The following is an 8,920-nucleotide window of genomic DNA, read 5'->3' on the forward strand; positions in this document are numbered from 1 at the left end:
TAACAAATCAACTAAAAAGGCAAAAAGTAAATCAATTTTTTTTTCCCCTACTTATTTCTATTTTGACCCTCCATAATTAGTTATTAGGTGGTCAGTAAAGTAAAATCAGTCAATATGTTAAGGGCATCATATCTTTTTGGCTCATCAAAGAAAAAAATAAGATCATTATATGATAGCTTATCTTATCATATTTTTCTTATCATGTCCACCAAAAAGTCCTTCATCTATTTATTACTACCAGTTGTATTATGTAGATGTTTATATGCTTTTGTTGTTCTGCTGTATTGCAATCTAAATTTCTTACATTTCATGAGGATAGATTTTTTTTTTCAAATCAAACCAAAATATATTTATTAAGCTCAACCTTCCAAATATGGTATTTCCAGAACATGGCATTTCCAAAACATGCATGATATAATCCACACACAACATTAAAGACAAGCCAACCGCAGATACCCATGAAAGCACACAGGCCATAACCATGTTGATTTATATATTGCCAATCATCCACTCCCTCTTCCCACAATCCATATCTACTTTTCTTTTCCCATCCAACACATTCCACTACAAGAAAAATTTCAAATCGGCACAGTAAAATTGGCACGAAAACAAAATTGTGACAAATTTGTTACAGCATTTGATACGGAACTAAAAAACCGTGTCAAATATGCAAATTTTTTTAAAAATATTTTTTAATTCCGCGCCTAATATCATGCCAAATATATAAATTTAATAATTTTACATGACAGTGCCAAATGCAGTGCCAAACATATTTTTTAAAAAACATAATTATATTATTACCGTGCTAAATATCGTGCCAAAACCCCAAATATAATAATATATTAATACTGTGCCAAATGTCGTGCCAAAATAAAAATATAATAATATATTTATATCGTGTCAAATACCATATCAAAATATAAATATAATATTATATTACTTCCGTGCCAAAAACCATGCCAATAATATAAAATATAATAATATACTAATACTGTGCCAAATGCAGTGCCAAAAATATAAATATATTTATATATTATTACGGTGCCAAATACAGTGCTAAAAATATAAATATAATAATATATTAATGTGGACCCCGCCAACCTGGTCCCTACACCTTTCATTTGTCTCCTAAAAGAAAAAATAAAACTTAGTTAAGTGCTAACCTTGTTTACCTTACCCCTTAATCCTTTCTTCTTCTTCTTGTCACCATGCTGGGAGTCTTTCTAGAGAGAAGAATTCCCGGAGGAATTCCCGGAAGCCATCTTGTCATGGCCCCCTCCTTGGCCGAATGTTTTTCAACCCCATGGTCATCTCCTTTCTTCATTCCTCCATCTCTCTCTTTCTCTCCACTCTCCCACTTGTTTACTCCTTGAAGTTGAAGAAGAAGGCCATCCATCACCGGAGTTCGAGTCTCCACCGGTGGTCTTGGCATCCGAAGGTGAGGAGAAGAAGAGCAAGTAGCCGCCAGCGTCCTCCAAAGGCAAGGTAGGCTCTCTCCTCCTCTTATTGATGGTGGTTGTCTTGTTGCTTATGTTTGCATGGGTTGTTGTTTAAAATTTTTGGTGCTTATCCTTGCATGAAAAAAACCTCACCTTATGCATGTTGAAACCCACCCTTGTGCCTCTTGAGTATCTTTTAGTTCTTGGTCTCCATGTTACATAAAGTTTTTATTCATGGAACCATCTATATGTTTATACCATTTTTGCTTTGAAACCCAAGCCAAAAACCCAAGTTTTTTTGCATGCCTAATGAATGTTTAGTTTTTGTAGTTTTGGCATGTGTGTTGGACCTTATATATTCTTGCACCCTTGTGATTATATATATATATATACATGCATGCATGCATGCATTGATCTACTACTTGTGCTAGGAGATTTATTTCCATCCTTGTTTCTCTCACCTATTGTCCTTGTTCCTCTTAATCATTCTATGTTCCCTTCCCACATCATTGTTATTACCACTAGTATTAGTTTTATGTTAGATCTACTTGTAGATACTTTCAAATTGTTGTTGAAACCCTTGGAGCTTAGTGTTAGCTCAAAGGCTTGTGCTTAACCATCCTTGTTTGGAGAAAGGTTTGGCCTTGGCATTAGTTTAATGAATGATAAGTTGCTTAGTTCTTGCTCACCCAAGCATGGTGGAGATTTTTTTTTGGACCATATTTGAGGGTAGAACTAGCATGCTATTTAAAAACCATGATATTGTGTATGTTTCCATGTGTACATGTATTCATGTATTTTGGTTGGTTTTCCTTGGATTATAGGATCACCTTGAGCTATAATCTTGGATTTCTTTTGAATTTAGGAGATCACCAAGTAAGTAATCCCTTAAACTCTTGTATTTAAATTTTGTGGTTTTGATTTATTTTCATGTAAAATTCTGAAATTTTAATTGCATTTATTCTTTAAAAAATTATTGTGAGAATGCCATCTATTTATGTCTTGTGTTTTTAGAGGAAGAGAAGTTTCTATACTTAGTGTGGACCCCACTCTCTTTAAAATTATCTTTTTGTTTTTTTATTTAATTTAATTAGTTTCATTTAAAAGTTTTATCTTATCCTTTCATAACCTTCTACCCATATTTTAGGCAACCTCCCACCTGCGCGATTTTTTTTAAATCTCAATAAAAAGGGATAACTTCGCAGTCTTCTCCCCTATCGTCTCTTTAGCGTTGTGGTGGCAGAATCGAGAGGTTCTCCTAGTCCCGATTGTCAAACGAGGATCTAAGCAACTTCCAAATACAAGGTTAGGCAGTCATCCGATTTGCATACCTTGTGGTGGTCTTGTTTGGCGAGTGTTGGGTGTTTGTTTGGTGTTGTATGTTAGATGTTCTCCGCTTGTAGGTTCTTCATGTTCTTTTTAAGTTTCTCTATTAAATACGTTCTTTATAGTTCGCTAGTGGTTCGATGAATTCGAGCAAGCTTTTACTTCTCCATGTTTTTATCCTCGGTTATTTATGGATGCCATTGTGTGAATATATATTATCCTTCAAAGGTTAATTAGTAATGCTTTAGCAGTTTAATTTTTCTTCTTGATGCACTCGTCATCGTTTGGGTTAGGATGTGCGGTGTTTTTGATTGAGGTCTTATAGTATCCAATGATATTTATTTTTCCGATCCTTTATAAGATTAAGTGTTATACTTGGAATCCAAGACTCCTAGTTAATTTGTAAAGTTAGGGTTATTGAATTGATTTTATGTCTATAGGTTCTTTTGTGGAGAGTTAAGTGGGAGTCAACTTGGATTTTTGTGGGTTTAGCGAATATCAGGTAAGTATCCCACATATAAATTATGCTATATTTATACGTTCTTTGACACTAGCTAAATTTGTGAATTTAATCATTTTAAGTATTCATGTTTATAAAGATTAGATTACTATTATGAATCTGACTTATCCTTTCCAATATGATTAATTTCGGATTTATCATTTAGTTATTTAAAATATTTTAAATTAAAGACGTTTCTAAGCAAAGAGTTCTGGATTCATTAAATGTTGATTATTTAGATTTTTAAAATATTATGTACCTTTTCGTAAAAGGATCCTGATCATATCATTTGAGTTTTATTTCATTTGTTTAAATTATATTATATTCAAAATCTGAATTTTTTTTTAATTCATTTTGTTAAATCCAGGATTTCTAAAATTTCTTTTATTTATTTATTTGTTTATATCAGACACTTAGTTAATTTATAATTATGTTACTTATTTAAGTCAGATTTTTCTATTTTTACTCGATTTTTGGGTATTTTTATTTAATTTTTTTGTTTAGTAAATATTATTATTTTTATTATCTGTTAATGTATGGATTCTATTAATTGGTTTATTTTGATATGACAAAAAATGGGATCATGTTATCGTAAACTCTTGTACTTTTGCTTGTTTTTGAATTTTTGCTAGTTCATCGTTTGTGAACATAAGGTACTTTGATATAAAAACTAGTCCCCAACTAACTTTTGCAATAACCCTCACATCGGGGTTAAACACCGACCGTGTCGACACTTATTTTTGTTCTAGAAACTATAGTTTCCCACCGCTGCCGTCGGTGCGGAATATCGGCCTTTGTTAATTTTTGGCTCGGGTCACCGAGGGTAAAAAAATATGACTTTTTGTTTTTGTCTCGGGACACCGAGGGTAAATATATGAATTTTTGTGATTTGTTTTGGGCAATAGTTGTTTGGGGGACCCTATATGCTTAATTTTTTTGACATCTATGTTATGTGAATTAAACTTATGGTTGGTTTTTGCAAATCATTAAATTATGATTTTTGATAAGTGATCCCTATATTTTTTTAGTGGGTGCTTCATTTGGGGTCGTCAAGCTCATAAATTTTGTTGTTATTTTTTCTTCCGGATCGGGAGTAGAGGTCGATGACTGGATAGCTTAGCAGGGATCGTTGGGCCACCGTCAATCTTCTTAGCATGTAATAAGTCCCGTTGTTGTGGGCATAGTTTTTTTATTTGATTAAATTTGTAGCAATCGTGCAAGACACTTAGTTATTTCTTTTAGTGCTGAACTCCATTCTTGTTTCTAGCCTTTGCTCTCTGTTAGACTTTTTTTGTGATTTGTTGAGAACAGGTTTTGAGGCCTTACATGCCTACTGGGCCTCAGCTTGGTGGGTGTGTGGCCGTTTGTCAGTGCACTGGGCCTGGGGAGCCAGGTTCGGGGCGTGACACTTAGTAGGAACCATAGTGCTTTTATTTGCCAAAACTTATACATGTTATTTCCTTGTTACTTCCAAATATTTGGCAAAGTAATTATCCTTTTTGTAATCTTGTTTATTCCCAATAACAAAAACTTAAGATTTATTAAGTGCTTGAATCCTTGGTCCACCTAACATCAACTTGAATTACATATATATTATTTGGTTATACATTTATCCCTTAAATATCCACTTGCCTTTATGTCCCTAGCCTATCTCCTTCCTAAAAATTTTTTTAGCAGACTTTTGTTTTTAGTCAATATTTCCCTTGAAATTATTTTTTTCTAGTTATCTTGGAATTAGGTGGATCATTTTTTTCTTCAATTGATGAGATACATTAGACCTTGAATTTTTTTACAAATTTTTAGTATTTTTATTGTATTAATAATCATGCATTTCATCCTTGAGTTTGGTTGGATAATTATTTATTGGTTTCACTATTATTTATACTTGTGGTATTTTTATTTTTGTTGGTAAATCTTTTTATTTTTCTTAAATTTTTAGGAAAAATATTTGTGAAATGTTGTTATTATTTCTCCAAAATGAGAACCATGCTTAGGCTTGGAAAAGTGAGTATTTTTCTTTTTACATTATTTATTTATCTACTTTATTTTTATTAGATGAATTTTTTTGGAAAAATACTTGTGTATATTCTCGTATTCTTGGCTTGGAAATGTATCTCGAATTTTTTTGGTCTCCAAATGAACAATATGCAACCACTCGCTGGGGGTTAAACCCCGACCTTGTCGACAAGTAATTTTGGAAAATGAGACTACAGTTTTGCACCGTGTCCGTTCGGTGAAATAATCAACGGCCACCTGTTATTCAGTCTCGGGTCACCGAGGGTAAATAAGTGATTTCAGTTATTTCGGCTCGGGTCTGTCACCGAGGGTAAACAAATGACCTTTGGCACTTTCAGTGAATTTGGAGACATACTTTGGATATTGTATTTATTGTTTTACCTTTTGATTTTGTTTACACTATTTTGTGCTATTGCATTTTTGTGCAAAATTTCAAACCTGAACTTTTGCTTTCAGTTGTTTTGGATTACTTACTGGGCTAGTGAGCTCATGGATTTATTTAAATCCTTTTCAGATCAGGAGCAGTAGACCCAGGGATCTTAGAAGGCTTCCAGTAGATGTCTTCTTTGGGATTTATGTCTTAATGCTTATGTCTTTGCATCAGTTGTATTATTGGTTAAGAACCTCCTTGTAGGTCATGCTGTATTTTTATTTACCTTGTATTTGAGTTTGGTTGTAAACCTTAAGTTATACTCTTATTTGTTATTCTGTCAGTTTATTTCTACTCCTAGTCTGTGTTAGGTTTTAAGGCCTTCCAGGTTCACTGGGCCCCGCCCTGTGGGTCTGCGGCCGTTTGTCAGCGCACCAGGTTCGGGGCGTGACAAATTTAGTGGTATCAGAGAAAATTTAGATAAACCTCCTGTCTAACGATCCTAGCAGTATAGATAGAGTCTTCAGTATGAATTCTTAGGATGATTGATGATTTTGTTAGAGGATATGTTCAGTATACTGTTGCTTGTATTCTTGTGCATTGATTCTTATGTTTTGTTAGGAAGAAGATGACTTCAGGACTTAAGCAAGACAGCGAACAGCCAGCCTTGGGATACAACAAGGAAACAGTCGAACAACTTATCAGGACAGGGAAGAAAGGAGAGAAAAAGCGATTGAAGAAGCTGGAAGGCTATGAACCGTCCAGTGGAGCAGTAGTTCGTCCTCTCATGCCATCATCTTCTATGGTGATAAGCATGAACACCCGTGATTTCAGCTCACTGATAGCAAAGACCATGAGAGAGCTATATGAAGAAGAGACTGATATTCGCATGATGCAGTGGGATATTGGAAGGTGGATGCGTAAGGACGGACTTTCTGAAGAAACAGCTACCGCTTATGACTATTCCTTGGCTATTCTCCGCCGTCTTGGTCCTGTAACTTGAAATGCAGTAAAGTAAGTGGTATCCACTCACCATTATATTTAAGTATAAAAATATTTAATAAAGTAAATTATCTTTAAATTTAATTATAAAAATATTTTAAGTAATAAAATTAAATAAATATTAAATATTTATATAATTAAAAAAATTTATGACAAAAATATTTTTTTATTGAAAATATTATATTGTTTTAAAAATAATTATAAAAATATTTTTAAGTAATAAAATTAAATAAATATTAAATATTTTAATAATTTACTATTTATATGATTAAATATTTTTATGAAAAATATTTTTTATTATTGAAAATATTATATTGTTTTCAAAAAATTAATTATAAAAATATTTTTACGTAATAAAATTAAATAAATATTATATTTTTATAGTTTAGTATTAATATAATTAAATATTTTATCATAATTATTTATATAAAATTAATAAAGAGTTTACATGGTAATTATACCTTTAAATTAATTAATTAATTAATTTTATTTAAATTAATTTTAATGAAGAGTATTAATTATTAAATTAATTAATTATTTTTAAATGAAGAGTATTAATTATTAAATTAATTAATTATTTTTAAATGAAGAGTATTAATTATTTAATGAAGAGTATTTTTACATGGTAATTATTTTTATTTAAATTAATAAATAGTTTATAATAATAATAATAATAATAATAATAATAATAATAATAACAATAATAATAATGGGGGTAATCTCACCAGTTCACTTACATGGTAATTATACCTTTAAACTTACATCAAACCAAACAAACAAAAAGTAAATACATCATACTTAGTTACAGCAAACCAAACAGCAATGATGTAATTTGAAATACAGCATTTTCACTTACACTGTAATTTCACTTACATGTAATTCTAATTACAGACAACCAAACAACCCCATAGATTTAGTGACAATTATATATATATATATATATCCATGATTTAAAACTAAAATAATTAATTACAAAAATATGGAATTTGATGATTGCCTTCAAAATAAAAAGATATTTAAGAAATATGAAAATTAAATGATTAATAAATAATTTTATAATATCATTTCAAAATTAAATAATTTTTTTTATTATTAATAAAAATTTTCAAAACCCAAGTTATTTTGGGTGAGCTGAAATTTGATTTTGATTAGATTTGATTTAGGATGAGATGATAATAGAAAATATTGACAAAATTTTTAATGTTAGTTTGATTATAATTAATTTTTTGTTGGGATTAAATAATTAAAAAAACCAACAAAAAGAACACTTGTTTCACTTAGTTTATTTATTTTTCTTGGGGATGTGATTCAATGACCATAAAAAGGTGCGCGCTTGTTTTTATTTAATTTTGTTTTATTTTATTTTGTATGTTTTCGTTTTCGTTGTAAAAATTATATCATAAATTTTATAACATTTAATATATATATTATAATTTTGAAAGCATATATGGCAGGGCACTAGTTAGACAAGAATTGGTATAGTTTAGTTATAATCAATTTTTTTTTAAGTAAACTATATGAATTCTCTTGTTTTGGGTATTTTCATTGATATGTTTAATTTTTTTTTTTTTTTGGGACAATGGAGAATTTTATGAGATATTTGTAATGTGTTACTTTAAATAAAAATATCTGAATTAAACATAAGAAAATCCAAATAGACCAATTGTATAAACTACAAATAAATTTTACATATCCTAGTTAAACTAAAATCCGATGATTTAAATTAATGTTGTCATTTTATGAAATCATGGATGTATCATATATTAATTTTTTTTTTTTAAACCAGCAGAAGTTATGGCAGATTATGCAAGTCTTCATAAGGACATATTGCAATAGATCCTAAAGTTCTTATCATTTGCAGACTATATTCGATTTGGTGCAGTGTGTTCACAGTGGTATGAGGTGTGGTATGAGGTGGTAAAAGAGAAACATTACTTCCCTTATTTGCTTTTTTCTTTGATGGAGATTTCCCAATGATTTTTAACATATTAGAGAATGTGGTTTACCAAATAGAAATATCGGAGCTACAAGAGATGCATTGTGTTGGTTTTTTTCACATGGTCGGCTAATTATGATAAATCCGTCATTTGATATAAAATTGTTGAAACCCTTTTTCGAAAAACTCGAGTCAACTTACCTCCAAAGTGCCATTTTTTTGGACCGAAGAAGATTTTTGATATACTTATTAATAAAGCGAGAATATCATCAGATCCTTCGAAGAGTTCCAATTATATTGTAGCTGCTATTTATCATTGGAGTTACAGATTA

At 30.5% G+C, this 8,920-nt stretch overlaps 1 long non-coding RNA gene across 1 annotated transcript; it reads left to right on the forward strand.

Annotated features, from left to right (window-relative positions):
• The first annotated feature begins 1,467 nt into the window (after positions 1-1,467).
• LOC120279997 lies at positions 1,468-5,935 on the forward strand. Its single transcript, XR_005542230.1, has 3 exons — positions 1,468-1,485; positions 2,264-2,315; positions 5,795-5,935. It is a non-coding gene; the product is annotated as an uncharacterized LOC120279997 (long non-coding RNA).
• The last annotated feature ends 2,985 nt before the right edge of the window (positions 5,936-8,920 follow it).

This window comes from Dioscorea cayenensis, chromosome 17 (assembly GCF_009730915.1).
Source record: "Dioscorea cayenensis subsp. rotundata cultivar TDr96_F1 chromosome 17, TDr96_F1_v2_PseudoChromosome.rev07_lg8_w22 25.fasta, whole genome shotgun sequence".
NCBI classification, from domain to species: Eukaryota; Viridiplantae; Streptophyta; class Magnoliopsida; order Dioscoreales; family Dioscoreaceae; genus Dioscorea; species Dioscorea cayenensis.